The following is a 20,112-nucleotide window of genomic DNA, read 5'->3' on the forward strand; positions in this document are numbered from 1 at the left end:
TTAAATGAATATTTTTTAAAGTATAAAATAGTGCTTTAGTGATTAAATCCAGGAAAAGACGGCACTTATGCAACGCCACTCACGATATTACGGTCAAAATCCCAGGCGATACATAATAGTCTCATATCACAATATCGATGTAATATCATTATTGCCCAGTCCTATGCTAAATTGTTATGTAAACAAAGGTATATAGCCTAATGTGTATCATACTATGGAGTAATTACATCTTTTCCCACTACTACAGTAGCGGAAAATGCCACTAACGTTGTGCCGCCGGCTGAATGTGGGCAAAATGGCAGGGGCCTAACTAAACTGGTGTGACTGAGAATGGTCTCAGACAGCGCGCGCACACACACACACACACACACACACACACACACACTCACACACACACACACACACACACACACACACACACACACACACACACACACACACACACACACACACACACACACACACACACACACACACACACACACACACACACACACACACAGCCAGCGGGCCAGGAGCTGACAGTAAATAAAACCAGAGTCCCTCCTTAATTAGCTCTCTGCCCGAGGGTGAAAGCACAGAGAAAGTGTGTCAGGCTCTCTCCCATGCTGGACACAACACCACTGTCCTGTCCCCCTGACCAATGGAACACGGCATAACGCTGCTGTCCCGTGGAAACCTCGTACAAAAACAACTATGTTCCAATGGATCCAATCTAGTAATTATTTAGTCAATACCTATTGTTAATACTTTTCACTGGTTGAATATTTATAAAACCCACAGACAGACACTTTTACTTTCCAAATCCCTACCCAAATAACAAAAATAGCAGATCTACAAGCTGCGACACGTTGTGAGCTTGTAGATCAGCTATTTTTGCTACTTTTGTGTAACATTGTCGTGTGATGAATTAATTCACACAAACAAGGTTGCAATATGAAGATACAAGGTTTCTGCCAGACAGCAACGATGTATTCTGTCTATACTGTCCTGTCTCTCTATCTAGGGTTGGGTAATAGTAGTTGTGGACAATAGCAAATATCACAACATTTCTGACCAAATACCTCTATCGGTATTGTAACGATAATATCGTATTGTGACGATAGGCCTATACTGTATATCATTTTTTATTTAAAAAATGGCAAAATAATTGATGATCTACATTGATGTGGCTCGTACGTGTATGTATGCCTTACATTGGATGATAACCAAAATGCCAGAGTAGACTACCTGCCTAGAACGACTAAAACGACTTCTGTCCCATAAGCCCTGTCTGCCAAGAACGACTAAAAGAACGATTATTTTCCCTTCATATATATATATTTTTAATTTGACCCAAAGACCAAGGAGATATGATTATTCGAAGATCTAGACTCCCATCCACTTCCTTGTTAACTTAAAACTTAAACATTTTGTATCTCGGCTCCTGAGTACTTTTTTTTTTCAATGAAAAATCTCTGGCAGTGGGCAAACGCAAAAAATATATAGTTCTGGCAGTGAATGAGTTTATACCAGCAGACAGACTGTCAATATTCTGTCAATATGTACTGTCTGTGTCCCCCTAACCATGGAACACTGCATAACAGGAGATTGACACATATTCTGTCTATATTTAGGCTATGTTTGTCACGGTGTGAGATGCTTAGTTCTAAGTTAGAGTCTCTTATCTCATTTTTAATTAAGACATTATTGTAACAGAACCATTAAAATATTGTTTACAGTATAATTGCGCACAGACAGCGGAAATAGTTTGTTGTGCCTTCTAATACTAAATTAGACATGTAAATGAACTGAACAAAACTGAAGCTAGAGTAATCTGAGCCGTCTGAATTCACTGAGGTGTATAATTCTGATTACATTTAACAATTACAAGGTAATTTCCATGTAAAACTTAGCACATTTGTGTGGTATCTCAACCTGACCTAAGATCGTTGTTTAAAAAATAATGTCACACTGTTTGTCTAGTCCTCTCTGTTTATTGCAGGATAATGTAGCATGACAATAATTAGCAGGTTTTTATTTTCAATTTCTACTAACTGAGCTATTTAGTAATAATAGCTCTTGTTTAATTGAGTTATATTCATCTTTGTAAAGTATTTACTGTGATAGTGATATTAATTATACTGTAGCCTATATACAGCACATTAGAACAACTATATTATGCACACTTTTTGTGTTTTAAATGTGTGTATCTAGTATGTCCACTATTGTAAAACCAATTGTGTTAGAGTTTCATGCAATAATTATGTTATTACTATGTGATAGTGAATTCGGATAGTAGTGCACTACTGACCCCTGCTGGTGTGATGTTTCCCATAGCAATCATGAATGTAGTGAATTATAAACCCACATAAAGCAGAGATGCAAGCAACACAGCTGCAGCTGATCAAATTAATAATGGGTGTGTTCAGGGTTCATCGCCATGCTGGCTTGTAGTGGACATTTTTGTCAAAATTCAATTTTTGCCACAGACGTACAAAATGAGCGGACAATAATATTACCAGAAACACATAAAGAGCTAGCCCTGAATGACCATAACAGGTCTATAACTCTGAGAGTGTACAACGCTCAGAGTTAAGGGGGCCCTTGCAAATAAAACATTTGAGAACTAGTACTTGTTGGACTCCTAAATGGCCATAGTGTCGTAGTAAATCAGTGTCATACATATTCTGAAAAAAAAACGTGGAGACTTGACATTCAGTAATTGGGTCTTATGATCAAAATAAGAACATTATAATGGTGTGTACAAAAGAAAATGTAAAATTTGCCATGGACAAGACCAAGTCTTTGCCACAGACACATTTGTCCGTGTACGGACGTATTGATGCCCCCTGGGTGTGTTAGATATAAGTGTGATAATGTCTAATATACATTGTCAATATTGTTGACTACTTTCAACTTTTTTATTAGCTGCAGCTGTGTTGCTTACTAGCCCACAATGTTTTTAATCTGCTGAACCTGAATTGGAAACCAAACGACAAAATCAGCCCACGGTTTCATGCCCATTTAACTACTAAAATAGTAAACTTGAACATTTGTACTGTATGTGCAATGACTGATACATGACAACAGTACAGCCCTTTCCAGAATATGAAACATAACTCATCATATTTCTGGAAATGTTTTTAGCTTTACCACAACACCGCAACCTCCCCTGTTTGATTCCACTTGTGTGATTGCACTTTCCTCTCACTCTTCACTGTCCTGTCTTAAAGCTACAATCCAGGACAATTTTAACGATCACAACTTCATTTGAACCAATCTGTATATAGTAGGGTATGTTAATAGAATATAACTAGTAGTGGTTGAAGGTGGTCTCCCTAATCTTCCATTGAGACATTTCAACCCTGGTGTCAGTTAGGACACCTACTTGTTCACAATGTCAATAAAGTTATTTGAAGCACACCGCACACAGGATTGGACAGTAGATTTGCCAGTATTTTTTATTGTAGTTCGGACATCGTTGTAATTGGACCTAACACTTATGGATTGTAGCTCTTACATAAGCAGTAAGGAAAAAAATCCTTTAAACAGAAATATGCTTTATATTGTGTATTTTGATATTTAGCTTAACATTGGATTGTATATTCATGTACCTTTTAATGTACTTTTTTGTTAATATATTTCTAAAATGAATAGCACTTTTGTGCAATATTATAGTCCCAGCCATATACTGTACACACCCACAAGGATGTCCCTTTAACTGACATACAGGCTTGTGTATTATGACTTAGTTGTGTAGGGGAGAGTGTTGGTGATGGCAGGGGGCCGTAAGAGCACCGGATTTACACCTTGGTACCCCTCTAATCTCTCTAAAGCCATGGGTCAGTGAGATGGAGGACGTGAGTGCTTGTAAGTAAGCCCTCAGGGGCAGAGGAGGTTCAGGAGGTTAAAGCCATCTTGAAGGGGACAAAGATCCCGATCAAAAGGGACACTGTGTGGCTCGGTACGTTGCTGAACAAAGAAAGCAGATTATCTCAGAACCTGAATCGAAGACAAGGGGCAGGCATAGAAAAAGCAAGAAGAGGCTCAAAAGAAGTACGAAAAACAGAGGTTGGATCAGGATCATGGAAAAGCTCACATGACTTTGTCCCGTACTAATAGACCCAAGGAGTTTTCATCATGCAACTTGACATGCTGTTATGTGGAGGAGTTGAGAGGGTGTCTTAAACATATCCACAAAATGCAGAGGAGTGTTGTCTGAGACAGATTTATGTTGGGGCGAAAACAAAGGGCCAGCGACCATATGAGATTAGACAAGCACAGGACACATGTCATGAGCAGCGCCTAGCAGTGCCCCTGGAGCAATGGCTGACTATGAGTAGACTATCAGTCGCAAATGCAAGAGAAGGGCTCAATTAAGGACATTAATTATGCTTCCTTGGCACTAACTCTATTACTCTCTCTCTTTAGCCTGGAGAGTATTAATAAGACCGTGGCTGCTGTGACCGCACGCTCCCCTCATTTGCTGTAATCCAATCTAGTTGAGGAAGTTTGTCATGTTTGGCGGAACTGGAGTTCCGAGGATGTGCTCAGATATGCAGACAGACAGGGGAGCAGAGGCGAAGTCGTCCACGAGGGGAAGGATGTGAAGTCATACAGAAAATGGAGTGTGATTTTAAAGACGGCTTCTACAAGGTTCTCTGAATATGCTGTGAAAAAACCTGTGAGGGAGGCTGATGCAACATGTTCCACATCAGCACGCATGACAGCGCTTTACTGACGCAGACGAGGCTAAACGATACATACTCATTGTCAATTAGGACATCTGACTACAGTGAAAGCAAGGCAGCTATAGAGAATGTGCATAGTCTTTTATTGTATTTACTGATACTCATTCATCATAAGGGAGAGGATGTGTTTACACTGGAAGCCCTGCTCTGCCTTGGGGGTCCTTCTAACATGACATTTTACTGAGAGTAGGAACCACCCGCTCCCTGCTTTTCTGCTCTCCTGCCTCTGTGCATTCAGTAACATATTGTAACCATAGATTGTAGTACATTGAGTTGCTGTAAGATAAAACAAATATAAAAAATATAAAATATATATATATATATATTTCTTTTTTTTAAAGGAGAAAGAAATAATGCTTTGGTGCATAGTTTATTGAGAAATGCTTAAATTAAAAGTGGCACACTTTTTCTTCATCCAATGGTATTGATATTAAAAATCAATACCACAATAGCATACAATAACATACATAACTCACACAAACTGTGGAACAGGCACTATAATATTTGACATAAAATGTCTCAGAAACAGAACATTATATTATATTTATTTATATAATTACATAAATTGGTAATCCTTATAAAGTGGTGAGCATTTTCCCCATTCCTAAAGGGGGCCAAATACCTTTTTGTGGTCTATGATCTCTATTGATTTACACTTCAAATATGAGGTACACTGCATCCATGAAACACACTGTAGTGTACACACTGACACACTGTCAGTTTTGTGTAGATAAAATGTATCCATTTGAAAGCAAAACATTTTGTTGGCCAGTGGAGAGTGGGGCCTTTTGTCTTCCTGTTTACTGGCTATCGAAAGATGCCCCCTAGAGGCCATCTCACTTACAGTCTGTTAACAAAGTGTTGAATGACTGCCTGCTGGACTGACTTATCTAAATACAGCTTTCACAGTGAGTTTCCGGAAGTAAAAATCCCATCCCTTTCCTCTGTAGAGGATTTAATTATCAGCTATAATGTCATAACAATCCAAATGATGCTATTATGCTCTTGTAGAAGCCACGCGTCTGTATGCAATCAATCTAGTTTTAAGAAAAACATGTTTATTTCGCAATGTCACTGAGAAGTACTGCACTACCCACGATGCAAAAGTGTAACATTAGGTAACGTCGACGTATATGATTGGTGGAGCTGGTGTTACTATTTACACCAAAAGTAGTTGAAAATGTACACAGTGTTGTGCCTTTGCCTTTTTGCGGTTTAACAGAATATTTATTTTTATGGTCATGATTCACCAGGAGCCTGGTTGACTTGATTCCAGGCTTAAAACTCTTATAGGATTTTCTGAACTGTCTATGGAGAAATGAATGGTTTTTCTACCTGTGGAACCTGTGCCAGTGAAAAGAATGGTGGTGACTGTTACGCTTTATATGTATCTGAAATCCTATAGGATGCACCATGGGAAAAAGAATGGGACACCATAAACATTTCCAAATGACATTTCAATTACCGTTCACGTACCGGCGGCATGATCCGCATCAAACTGTTTCACATGGACATGCACTATCGCAGTGAAAAGCTGTTTCAGCTGTTCTGTCTTTAGACTTGGTAAATGTAACAAGGTTTGCGTGATTTTAACTTGCAATTTCACTAAAATAGGACATTAAAAGTGTTGAGATGTAGTGTGTCAACACGAATGGTGTCCTGAAAAGGAATCCATTGCATCTCTCGACAATCTCAACAAAATAGAATAGTTTTACAAACGGCCAAAGTTGAAAATAGATCGAGACTATGTTGAAACTGATAAGCCAAATGACTAGACTATGAAAGGGAAAATTACTGACGACTCTCCATCCCTTTGTCCACAGTCCCCAAGTGATTTTTTTCCTCTTAGCTCCTTTAGTTTCATGTAATGAAAAAACAAAAATACAAAACATTTCTATTTGCCATCTAGTGACAGACAGCGTTCTGTCTTCTGTAACTAAAGTACTCTACACAGATTAGGTTTTCAGTGATTACAATACGCTCACAATATCTATATTTCAAAAGCCCCTGCCCCCTGCCCCCCCCACCAGCAACCCAGCTCAGTGAGCTCACCCATGCCCAGGCCTCATTCAAGAATCCTGCTGTAAATTATTCTCAGATTACCAGACCTCAGTTTTCATGGCCAGCAGAACATTAGCATGCATATTGCTCTCACCGATTATCCTCGCTATGTACGGTACATTAGCGAACTGTACGATTGGCCAACCCCCTGCCTGCACAATCAACAGCGAGCGTGAATGAAAGATCAGCCATTAGCAGGTCGGGTGTGAACTGTGCAAATGGGCTCTCACACCAATGACTACAGGAGGCCTAGATTAGCTTAGCCTAGCATCCTGCTAGAGGCCAGCTAGACTAGATACTGTGTTGTAGTAGTGCATCACCTAGCATTAGCATGCCTTGCCCAATGTAATGTGTTATAATACCGACTAGTGTAGCGTGCTGAAGCCCAGTCTTGTGCATAGCTGTGTGCAAGATCATGGTAAGACTCCTTGCTAGCATATGCTTGTGTTTAATGCAGCGACCTGCTTTCTGCATGGTGAGTTTACACATAGGCTACCCTGCAGTGAAGGTACTGTGTGTGTGTGTGTGTGTGTGTGTGTGTGTGTGTGTGTGTGTGTGTGTGTGTGTGTGTGTGTGTGTGTGTGTGTATGAGTGTGTGTGTAATATCAGTAATCAGTGTACCTCAAACAGGCAGGGTATAACTAGGCCTGGTGTGCTGTGAGTGCAGTACACAAGCTCTTTCCCAGCCCATGCTTGTTTCTGGTGCTGCACCACATGACCCGTCATGGACCATGAGATTGGAGTCTCCACCTTTTTCCAGCCATCAAGACAGCAAGGGTGCCAACTATAAGGTAACCGAAGGAGCCGCACGCGTGCATGTGTGTGTGTGTGTGTGTGTGTGCGTGTGTGTGTGTGTGTGTGTGTGCGCGTGCGTGTGTGTGTGTGTGCGCGTGCATGCATGCTGAGTGTCTGCTCATGAGATCTGTGTCCGTGATATCAGAAATCAGTGTACCTCAACCAGCTAGGTTACAACTAGGCCTGAGTTGTCGTGTGTGTGTGTGTGTGTGTGTGTGTGTGTGTGTGTGTGTGTGTGTGTGTGTGTGTGTGTGTGTGTGTGTGTGTGTGTGTGCAGCAGTACATCAGGAGTCAGGTCTCTCTGGATAGGATGCTATTACAGCTGCCAGCAGGAAGACAGCAGCATGTCAAAGTTCAGGGGAATATTTCAGATAAACAGAAAAAGTCTGAGATAAAATAAAGTCCAAGGTTGCAGTGTTGCAGTTTGCCATTATTGGGAACGGTGCATGCATCTTGACCTTTGTCACAATGAAATTACACATTGAAAAAGGAGACAGAATAGCACTGAAAAACATACTTCCTGTACATATTTTGTTCTGATGCTATTTTATCATACAGTATATTTTGAATAATGTTTGGCTGGTAGATATGTTTGTAACTTTATAAGGTTAGTGAGAGATAAAGGAGGCAGTAGAGGTTATATCCAAAGATGGCACATTAGTCACAATAGCAAGACCAAGACGTTTCTCACGGCACAACATTTTAATCTTCATCAACTTTGACAGAGTGGTGAGAGATGAGCAGGAGACAAGGCGAGGGAGCGTAAGGTTGCTTTCCAACCTCATGCTTATTTGGCCTTTTACACTTTTACACCCAGTTCTAATTTCACAGTACAGAACTCTGGCTGCATTCTTTTGTAAATCAGTGGACCACACTATACACAGGACCGCTATACACTCGCTACTAGCCCACGGCATGGCAATATCAGCTCCAGCCGAAGCTCTGAACACCCTTGATGTCTGCGTCGACTCGACAATCGACATCATGGTTAATTTGGTTGTTACTGTAGCGTATATCCATATCTCGATGGAGCTGAAGCGTGTGGGTTTGTTGGCCAGGTTTTAGTTCCACTCACTGGTCTGAATGAGAACACGAGGCTGCTGGGACACATCTCACGGACCCCTCTCCTTGTCGTGCTTGAGACCCGAAGCTCTCATCTGACACTGACTACATTAGCTTAGGTTCTATAATTGACTGTAAGAGGCGACGGATGGAGTTCTGTGTGTGAGGGAGAATTGTTCACACTCACTGATTATTTGCTTACCTTCTGGTTTGAAAATAATGGTTTACAGTCTATATGATCTGGAGACATCATAGGCATGACACACACACACACACACGCACACGCACACGCGCGCGCACACACACACACACACACACACACACACACACACACACACACACACACACACACACACACACACACACACACACACACACACACACACACACACACACACACACACACACACACACACACACTTTGTATTGCTTGCTACCATTTTCTTTTGCCATTTTAACCCTAACTCTAAAACATGAGTTATATTAAGTTATGCTCTGGAAATATTAGATTCACAATGCATTGTGATGTGACGCGTTGTGAGCATATAGATTGTAGATCGGCGTGCAACTAAATATAAATCAGGCATAACTCTAACATTAACCCCTAAACCTAACATCTATGCCTAATCCTAACCCTAAAGGCGGTTACACACCGGCGAATATGCGAATATACGCAAAATTCGGACTCGTTCCGAATAATTAAAAGACGCTTTTTTCGCTCCGCGAAACTGGTGTGGAAGCTTGCATTGAGTTTATAAGGTTTTTAAAAAAAACGTATTATTCGCATGAAAAAAATCGCCCCGGTGTGTAAGGACCTTAACCCTAACACACAACCTGAATCCTATTTAAGTAAAGGATGGACCACATTTTTTTTCATACAGTTTTTTGATGGATTGAATACTTTATTACACGTGTGTTAACATTAACAATAACAGACAGTAAAAAACTTCGCTAAAAGGATAACACAATTAGGGCTTGTTTCAATTGTGGTCCATTGTACTCAATTCATCAGTAAGACATCCAATAAATACAATACAACACTTATCGGTAAAAGCTCCAGCAGTAGCAAAAGGTTTATTTACAGAAAAAGGAGGGGTGGGGGCGGGAGGCAGAGGGTGCTAAGGTGTTCTACCAAGCCCAATTGTATTTTGAGGTCAGCCATTCTTTTAGGTTAGTTTAGAGTTTGGGTAGGGAGTCGAGATCTTTAATGGCTTTTGGTAAGGCATTCCACATTTTGGTGGCAGCATAGTAGAATGCATTTTTCCCCATGCTTGAGCTGAATTTTGGGGGAACGAGGTCAGATGAGCTCCCTCTGGTGTTATGCCCATGGGTATCACTCACTAGAGTTCTCAACCGGCCTGAAAATTAAGGCCCGGCCTTAACTGGGCCCTAACTGGGCATTTCTTTCTCTTTTTTTGGAACCTGAGGCTTGGCCCGGCCCGACTAATTAGCATATATTTTCGTCCTGGCCTGGCCCGAAAACGGGCTTGGTTCGGGCAGAATTTGAGAACTCTATCACTCTAGTGAAGGAAAGAGAGAGAGAGAGAGAGAGAGAGAGAGAGAGAGAGAGAGAGAGAGACGGTAGCAGCAGTTTGAGTTCAATGATGATGTCCTTGTTTCCCACCTCTTAGGTAGGTAGGTAGGTAGGTAGGTACTTTATTCATCCCCGAGGGGAAATTAAGGTGTTACAGCAACTCTCATAGAGACATCAATAAAAACACAAGAGTCTCAGAACTGTTGTAACAGGCAGCCAGCTCCACTAGCGCCAGGTGCAATCAATCAAGTACAGTAGTACAGTAGTAGAGGACCACCATCATCACACACACACACACACACACACACACACACACACACACACACACACACACACACACACACACACACACACACACACACACACACTCACACTCACACTCACACTCACACTCACACTCACACACTCTCTCACACACACACACACACACACACACACACACACACACACACACACACACACACGTACATACACACATACACACATACACACACACACACACACACACACACACACAAACCCTAACGATCCTATTCTGGGGTGAACATACAGCGAAAACTACTGCTACTACTACTCCGGGATGCGTTGCGAGCTTCCAGATTGGCAATTTTTGGTGAAGAGATTTGGTGTAGAGGGAAAAAAGGAGGGCCTAATATAGACCCCTGGGGGACTCCGGTCAATGAAGTATAGAGGGTTTAAGTGGTTAACACCTGACTTCCTGCATCCTGAAGTCCTAATTGGCTCACCACTGGAGTGCGGTCAGTGGCTGTGTGATACTGTATGTGACATTGTACCGAGTGTAGTCACCAAATAATGGCTTGGCTTTAAATAAATAATGGATAAGCTTTACTATTAAACTCTCACACTGGGGATTTGTATATTAGTCTCGCTTTGTGCTCTCATACCCAACCATCTTTTATATCTCATTGCCTTGATCAACAACATGCCGGCTGGAGTCATGATAATGATCAACAGGATGGCTGCAACAAGGGTGTGTGTGAGACACTGGAACCATGCACTGGAAACTGTAAACAAGCACTCTTAACTGGATTCACCTGATTTGTGCCGGTTTATGCCCCCAATGTGTGCCATGTTAGTTATTCAGCACCCGGGCTCATTATAAGACCTAATGCAATTGACCTGGAGACATGAACATGTGGACACTTGGATTTAAGATGGCCAATTTTGAACAAAATGACACTGGACTGTATGATTTGATGCAGGCTCAAGTCTTCTTAAAAAACTTGAGCCAAGTACACAAAAGATGCAATTCCTTTCTAGTGTCAGAGGAGGGAAGAGAGGGGGATAGAGAGAGAGAGAGAGAGAGAGAGAGAGAGAGAGAGAGAGAGAGAGAGAGAGAGAGAGAGAGAGAGAGAGAGAGAGAGAGAGAGAGAGAGGGAGGGGGGGGGGGTCACAACAAACCCAGCTAGTGTCCCATGCTTACTTTGGTGTAATGACCCATCAATGGTGACATCTTCTTTCATCAATTTCTGCTTCCCTGGCCTTCACTTGTCTGCCTGGGCCCCATCTCTCTATCCTCTGCCCTTCTCCCCTCCACTGTCCTGCAATCCATCTCCCTCTCTCATCCTGAAGCCTAATTCATTCTTTGTCGCACGACCACGGTGCTCACCTAAAGTAGCAGATTTTTTAATAAGAAATATTGCACACGTCGCTGTTATTTTCAGTTACTTTGTGCCTTCACGAGCTGCTTATATATTATTATACTATCAAAACATTTGGTATGCAAGTATATTGACCGTGATGTGATTACAACAGCACAGATCAGACATCTACTGTATGAAAGAAATCTTCTAGCACCAGAGACATTAAACTCAAGCTGCAAGACACATTCATTAAAGAAACATATTTTACACATTCACAATCATGCAACACACATGTAGAGAAATGCACCCCCCACACACACACACACACACACACACACACACACACACACACACACACACACACACACACACACACACACACACACACACACACACACACACACACACACACGCACACACACACACTCTGTCTCTCTCGCTCCTTCTCTCCCTCTTTCTCCATGTACAGTATGTGTGTGAGTTTGTACAGTGTGTATGTGCGTGCATGTGTTTGTGAGGGCGCAGGGGCCCAGCTGATGAGGCCCCTCACTGGGACACTGGCAGGCCACCCAGACCCCAGGCCCAGCTCTGAGCCCCACCTCTGACAGGCCTCATACTTATTGCTCAATGACATTCGATGTTTTCCTTCAGTTTCCTGTAAGATTGATTTCCCAGATATGCTTGAAATATCTCCAGAGCCCTAGAGCAGGGTGACAGGCACCATGGCACTGAGAGAGAGAGAGAGAGAGAGAGAGAGAGAGGGAGAGGGAGAGGGAGAGGGAGAGGGAGAGGGAGACAGACTGAGAGAGAGAGAGAGAGAGAGAGAGAGAGAGAGAGAGAGAGAGAGAGAGAGAGAGAGAGAGAGAGAGAGAGAGAGAGAGAGAGAGAGGGAGAGGGAGAGGGAGACAGACTGAGAGAGAAAGACTGAGGGAGAAAGAGACTGAGAGAGAGAAAGCTGACAGACAGACAGACAGACAGACAGACAGACAGACAGACAGACAGACAGACAGACAGACAGACAGACAGACAGACAGACAGGTGCTCCGTTCGGATGGGGGGGAAATAGTGAAATAATTGTTGTACCCAAGTGAATATTCATAACAGAATCAGCATTGATCATGTATGAATGACAAATAATAACTCAAATCTGGAGTGGCATACTGCAGTGATAGCTTTCTCTGTATATTTGGTATTGCCCGTGCCTCTTGGTAAATCAGCAAACACATTTTAATTGCTCCTGAGGTCACACAGATATCCACTTTGAGGATGATGTAGATAAACACATGCACATCTTAATACACGTGTACGTACATTGGGAAAATATTTAATCACAAGCTAATGAGGCCTTAAAGTCCTTTTGGCATCCAGTCCTATTGTGACAAGTTGAGGTCTCTCCTGGGGTGTTTATGATAATCGGACTAAGCCTCGCGATCGCATTTTCCCCTTTGTGAAATATGCATCCCCGGTGCGTATTACACTGTCATGTCTCATCACTGTTCATTCAAGCACATGTACTGCTTTGTTTTTTTCAGATCTATGGTTTTAAACAATTTAATGCAATTTAACAATACCACACACATTCTTTTCACGTTTCATTGGGGTCCTCTACGTGTGAAATTACAGAGGCTTGCCTAGTCTCGGCGACACGGCACCGCCGAGGCAGGGTCACACCGAAGCGCCAGATGTGAGAGAGAGAGAGCGAAATTAATTGCTACACATTGTTCAGTGGGTGTGTGGGCACCTTCAGTGAATTAGCCGCGTTCAGGGTGTGACCATTCAAATAACGGAAATTAGGTGCGAGCGAGGCATCTCACTCTCGCAGCTGAAGCCATTCGCAGGCATTGCATCCAATTAGCCTATTTGGCCCCAAATTCACACGCTTAACTTGTGCTTTGTCAGTGCGTAAACACAAGAAAATATTTTTTATGCAAACTGCAGTACTTACTGTAAATAGTTTTTGTATTTATATTTTAAACCTGCCTTCTTATTTTTCATGATAAGTAATGTATTTGGTGAAGCTAGCATTGGATCACCAAGATTGTTTTTTAACAGGCCTATCACTTATTTAAACTGACATATTCCTGTAGACATCTCCCAAACAGCCAACCAATTAGGGGCATTCGGTGTAGGTTGATGTTGTTCCAAATGCCTGGAATTGGTATCAGATTAGACTTCATAATGAGGTTGGGAGCTGAGCTAATGCACATTAATGACAGTTAAATTCATAACATACAGTATGGTGATATCTTATGTCCATTACCACTTACACAGCAGCCATCTCCATGGAGGATGTTGACAGGACATTCCAGCTCATCCTCTCATCATAAGACATTATGAATATGGACTTGATTGATAATGTGATATAAAAAAAGTCATGCTATTTCTTCCATAACTTAATACTACTTTAGTTCCATTGATCCAAGCCGGAACACCACCGATTGATTGATAAAAATGCTCTGAAAATGCACGTGGTCCACCCATCTGATGACGCTTTTTCGAGATTTTCTAGTGGGCCCTGATACAAAAAAAGGTTGTGAACCGTTGTTTTTAAAAATATATATATTTTTGGGTTTTATGCCTTTATTGATTGTATCGTAGAGAATGACAGGAAAACAGGGAGAGAGATACAGGGAGGGACACGCAGCAAAGGTCGTCGGGAACAGGATTCAAACCTGCGACACACTGCATTAGAGCCTATATGTGGTATGCGGCTGGACTGCTAGGTTAGCGGGCGCCCCCGTAGAATAACAATTTCTAAATTCCCTGCATGTACCCAGCTCATCGGCTTGGTACACAGTGTCAATTTAAATCTGAGAGTGTAAAAATGGACCCACATGATTTTGACTGTGTATCACGTGAATATCAGCTCATTCTAAACCTTTCTACGACCCTGTGACACTCTAGACACTAGAGTCTAGTGTCTTCAAACCACTTAGTTGACCGGATTCCCCAAGGCCTCTATACTTGTCTGCTCCTTTTTTTTTTTTTTACACCAAATCTCTTCGGCAAAAAATGACGATCTGTAAGCTCACACAATGTATCGCTACGCAGTGTGAGCTTGTAGATCAGCTGTCTTTGCAGGATGTTTGCATCAGAGACGTTAGGGTTATACAGTATGTGGCACCATGACTGTCTAGCTATATACTCAAACTGACCCCCAAACCACATGTGCCAATATCGTGTGTGTTAGACATAAAAATGTGTGATGTGTGCCCACCTTTCAGCCTAAACCCTGCTGTGGTCTCTGGTGCAGTGAGATAGTTTGCAGCCCTATGTGTTCCAGCCTCATTACGTACAATAGAACACCTCTTCCCTCCACCTGCCCCTCCTGTCTCTCTGCGTTTTTTTGTGGGTTATGGGATGGGGGTGTGGAGGGGGGGGGGTGGGGGTGGGGGAGGGCAGTGGGGGTAATAGAAGGATGGGGGCGGAGGGGGTCTGTTGATGGAGAGGTGAGGCATGTGTGTGTGTGTGTGTGTGTGTGTGTGGAGGGGGGGGGGGGGTACTCTGCTTCCCCTGGGGGTGGACCGCTGGAGCGAGGCGACCCAGCTTGTCGCTCGCTGACCTGTGAGAGGGACATTATGAAGTGTGAGTGGCTGTCACCCTAACCGCCTGTGACAGCACAGCTCCTGGCACAGCTGTGCCAGTCTGCCTCAGCCAGAGAGACCCAGGGCCCATGGAGATATAGGGGAGGGAGAGAAAGAGGGAATGGGTAAGGGGTGTTCCAGAAGGAGGGGGGGGGAGGGGGCAGAAGCGATCTAGCAGGGCAAGAGGGCAGGCATAGCAGGAGAAACGCGGTGAGGGTACTCAGGGCCTGTGACTCTACTGGTATAATGACTCCTTCAGTGAGGGGACAGCCCTGCGGCCCCCTGGTGTCAAGGCCAGCACACTCAGGCCTTTAGCTAGAAGGGGGGGGGGCACCAGCTGTTAAATTAAACCAGCAGTAGTTTTATCTACTGTATGTTCTTGCCATTAGATGTACTTTTATACCTGCAAATAGTGCTGGAAGAAACTTTCTGAAACTCAAACTCAAACTGAGTTCCATTCAGAATTTCTCTCCGTCACTTTTCGCTTGTCTACTATTATGTTACTCTGTTGTTAACGCTTTGATATTGTGTCTTTATACAGTACTAGACCGGTGCCTACTTGGCAAGTTGGGAATGCATGACCCACCCGGTTATGCAATACCCGTTGTACCCGCCTGTCTGTATGTGTCCCTTTTATGCCCATATATGGAGATTTATGTAGCCTATCTTTGACTGGAGGAGTCTTTGATGTCAGAACTATAACTTCATGTTGAGGACATCAGTATATTCCATATATCAGGATTTGTGGTTTTATCTACAGTCTATATTCTTTTGGACAATCGCCGATCTGACCGACTTTCACTCCCCCGGGTCCTCGGCTATACGCATGCCACATTTGAAGTCGACCGGTCTTTTTATCATCTTCCACTAAAACCCCATGGTTGTGGGTCACCTTTGACAATGTAAGTTTATTGGGGACTTATAATTTTGCTTAATGACTTTGATGCTAATTCTAAATTCAAAAAATTCTAAAAGGACAATGAAGTAACATTCAAACTTTTACAATCATTTACCTTTACAAAATGTTTCTATTGTGCTCCTTTTCTGAATATCCCTTTTTTTGTGTAAGAATAATGTAGTAAATGAGAATAATGATGACCAATGTTATCCAAAGTAGTTTGTACAGTATATCATACTTATTTTTGGTTGTGTGGATAATAATTTTATAAATCTTGTTAAGATAAATATCACTGTTGTTCCCTCCCATTCCAGTTATCACTTTGGAACATGTCATTGTCAGTCGTCTGTTATGCAAGTATAGCATTCACACACACACACACACACACACACACACACACACACACACACACACACACACACACACACACACACACACACACACACACACACACACACACACACACACACACACACACACACACACACACACACACACACACACACACACACACACACACACACACACACACTCATATGATGTTACTAATGATGTCAGTTCAAAGTTTAACACTTTGTCAAGAGTGATCAATGCTCAAGTGAATCTACACTATGGCTGACACTGTAGTGCTCCTGCTGTGTGTGTGCGTGCGTGCGTCTTGTGCGCACGTGCGTGCATGCGTGCGTCTTGTGCGCACGTGCGTGCATTGTAATATTGCATTCTTGACACACACCGCAGTATCTTGATTATGTACAGCATCTTATAACTGTACATAATCACTTTTGTGCTGCATAAGCACGTAGATCTGAAGCCGATACTGCAGGCCCAAACAATCAGAATGTTACTGTTGATGTATAGCTCATTTGCTTATTAGAACATCATGTTTTGTATCACATCCTCATTAACCTTGTTTAGCTTAGTGCCATCAGTCATGATGACTCATAATTTCTGGCCACCACTGCAAATGTACTGTATATATTCTCTGTATGTGCTTAATTAAACTTCAGAACGTAGTGTGACTGTACCATGATGTCATCGTCCTCTGAGCTTGTGCTTGCTTGCAGAGAGTTGATTCAACATAAATGACCAGCCACCACTTCACTAGAGGATAGCTTTTAGAATGCATCTAAAGCAATCAAAATTTTGTATACTGTTGTGAATTAAGTAGAACTCTTAGCAAATTTAAAAGCTATCCTTTTAGAATTACCAAGCCCTATTTCATACTTTCACGAATTTTCAAACATTTCAAAAACAGTGATCTACAAGCTCACAATGTGTCTCTTCGTGTTGCATTGTAGATCTGCTATTTTGCTATCTTTTAAAAATAATTTAAGTAATTTTGAATTTTCATTTTACTTACTTGACAAGCTTATTAGATCAGATTATTTGAAATAATGTTTCTAAAATTCTATAATTCAGTATAGAGTATACTGTACATACAGAAATGTGGACATTAATTAACTGTCAGCAGAAATAATGTATTTGATATTCGTATGTACTATTTTGCCTGTCAGTGCCGACTGCAGGATACAGTAAATCATTACATTTCTCATTCCTTTTTACTTCATTAACTGGCTGTGACCACTATCGTGGTACAAGCAGTTCAACTGACTTTTTTTTTGGGAATGTTATCATTCTATCACAACTGATCCAGAACATATTATGTTCAGCATTTTTTGCCCCACCGCATTAACAGTTTGCCCGTTGGTACCCAGGGTATTGTGTCGACAACACAATGCAGAGGGCCTGGTGTATATACAGTGTATATATACTATATACTGTACATAGAGAGAGAGAGAGAGAGAGAGAGAGAGAGAGAGAGAGAGAGAGAGAGAGAGAGATACAGTACATACATACAGATATACACATACATATATATAATTTCTACACTTGTTGTCCTCCTCATAACTTTTCTCTCTGTCTAACCCTCTCTAACCCAGCCCGACCCGTTCGCTCCCTCTCTCTCGGCACCTCTATCTTTGTCAGTCTGTCATGGCTGACCTGAGTCCTCTCTCTGCTGGGGCTCTCCTGGTAGTGCCCAGCTGGCACGCTGTGACTCGGCTGGGCAGAGGCCGTGCCAGCTCTACTGGTGCAGAAACGGCCATACCAGGAAGGCAGGGCCAGTGTCAGCGGCAACAGCATGCTATCCCCCCGGCTGCTGCACACACACATATGCCTGGATATATATATATGCTGCAACAAAACCCATACGCACCAGCATCAGTGGAGCAGTGCCAAATATGTATAGTCCAACTGGGACCTGGTTAACTGGGACGAAACATGTGTTTACATACTACTGTAGTACACACATACATGCAGACACATGCACGGGCAAACACACACTCACTGCCACTGCTGCCAGGCAGTTGCTATTGAGATACATGGATCCGCACAAATAAATGAATAACAAGTCTTCGGGTGAAGTAAAAGAGAAGTGCTCCTAAGGGCACTGTAAAATCTATGTACAGTGTGTATGAATTTAACGTTAACGTCAAAATGCACCCTTGCGGTCCAGTTTTCTTTCTTTATTGCTATCGCAGGAGCTATAGAGATTAGAGATACATTCACATCAATGAAAAAATAACAAGTCCGGTGAAGTAAAGCAGAACTCCTCCTAATTAGTTTCATGATTAGTGGAGGTCAGCCTATATGGCTAAGTCTTCCCTTGAAGGCAGCATGCAATGGAACATGTAGTATGATTTTCTTTGCTTTATTTTTTTAAAGATATATATATTTTTTTGCTTTTTCTGCCTTTATTTGATAGAATACAGTAGACTGACAGAAAATGGGGACAGAGAGATGGGGAGTGACACGCAGCAAAGGTTGGGTACGGGATTTTATTAGCAGCATTAGCAGCCTAGGTGCCCGGACCTCTACGCCAGCCGTCAGGGCCCAGTATGCTTTTTTTTACTAGCTTTTTTATTGGCTCATATCTGTCAGTGATGTGACACAAGAGACTGGAGGGCTCCTCTGAAGCTCCTTGTAAATGAAGATGATGGAGAGTGGGCCTCCTGCCTGTAGTTAGCCCTCCTCCTCACCCCTTCAGCCCCGGTTAACCCATTAAAACCAGGAACGCATCTGTGTCATTTTAAGATTTATTTGGCGATTCAAAAATAGCAGATCTACAAGATCTACGAGCTTGTAGATCTGCTATTTTTGAAAGTTCTTGACAATTTGTGCAAATCTTTTACTATATATATATTTTTTAAAGCAAACATTTTTAACTCGGATATTTGCTTCTGAGGGTCCTTTGAACTAAATATTTTCAGATGGGGGTCCGCGGCCAAATACATTTTCTTTGGGTGGTCCTTGACATGGAAAAGTTGGAGCACCACTGATATAGCAACATGCTGTTAGGATTTTAGAAAAAAGCTTTAGAAAACAGTTTGCCGCGGACCCCCATCTCAAAATATTTTGTTCCAAGGACCCCCAGAAGCAAATATTGTTTTTGTGAGTTAAAAAGCTCAGAAAAAATGTTCGCTTAAAAAAAAATATATATATACTCGGTGCCGCGCTATGAGCTTGTAGATCTGGTATTTTTGAATAGCCAAAGAAATCTTAAAGTGACACAGATGCGTTCCCTGTCTTAATGGATAAGACTGTCAAGGCTCTGCCTCCTATAACACAACAAGACCTTGCTCCACCAGCAAGACCACCGATTGAAGGTCCCCTGCCCCTAGGACAGGCACATGCACGTCACCGCATGGGCCTACAACAATGCATGTGATTTATTTTATCTAAATGTATGAATTTTGTATTTTGTAATCTGTGGACCCCCTTGAAAACTAGATGAGTCATCTCAAGGGATTATTCCCAATAAATGATTTCAAAACCAAGTGGA

At 42.2% G+C, this 20,112-nt stretch overlaps 1 protein-coding gene across 1 annotated transcript in view; it reads right to left on the reverse strand.

Moving 5' to 3' along the window:
• Positions 1-20,112, reverse strand: part of rps6ka2 (ribosomal protein S6 kinase, polypeptide 2) — a gene marked incomplete at its 3' end in the record, with an annotated part of 82,616 nt that overhangs the window by 23,999 nt on the left and 38,505 nt on the right. The window lies entirely within an intron of this gene.

The sequence above is a fragment of the Gymnoscopelus braueri genome (assembly GCF_963280865.1).
Source record: "Gymnoscopelus braueri genome assembly, chromosome: 1".
NCBI lineage: Eukaryota > Metazoa > Chordata > Actinopteri > Myctophiformes > Myctophidae > Gymnoscopelus > Gymnoscopelus braueri.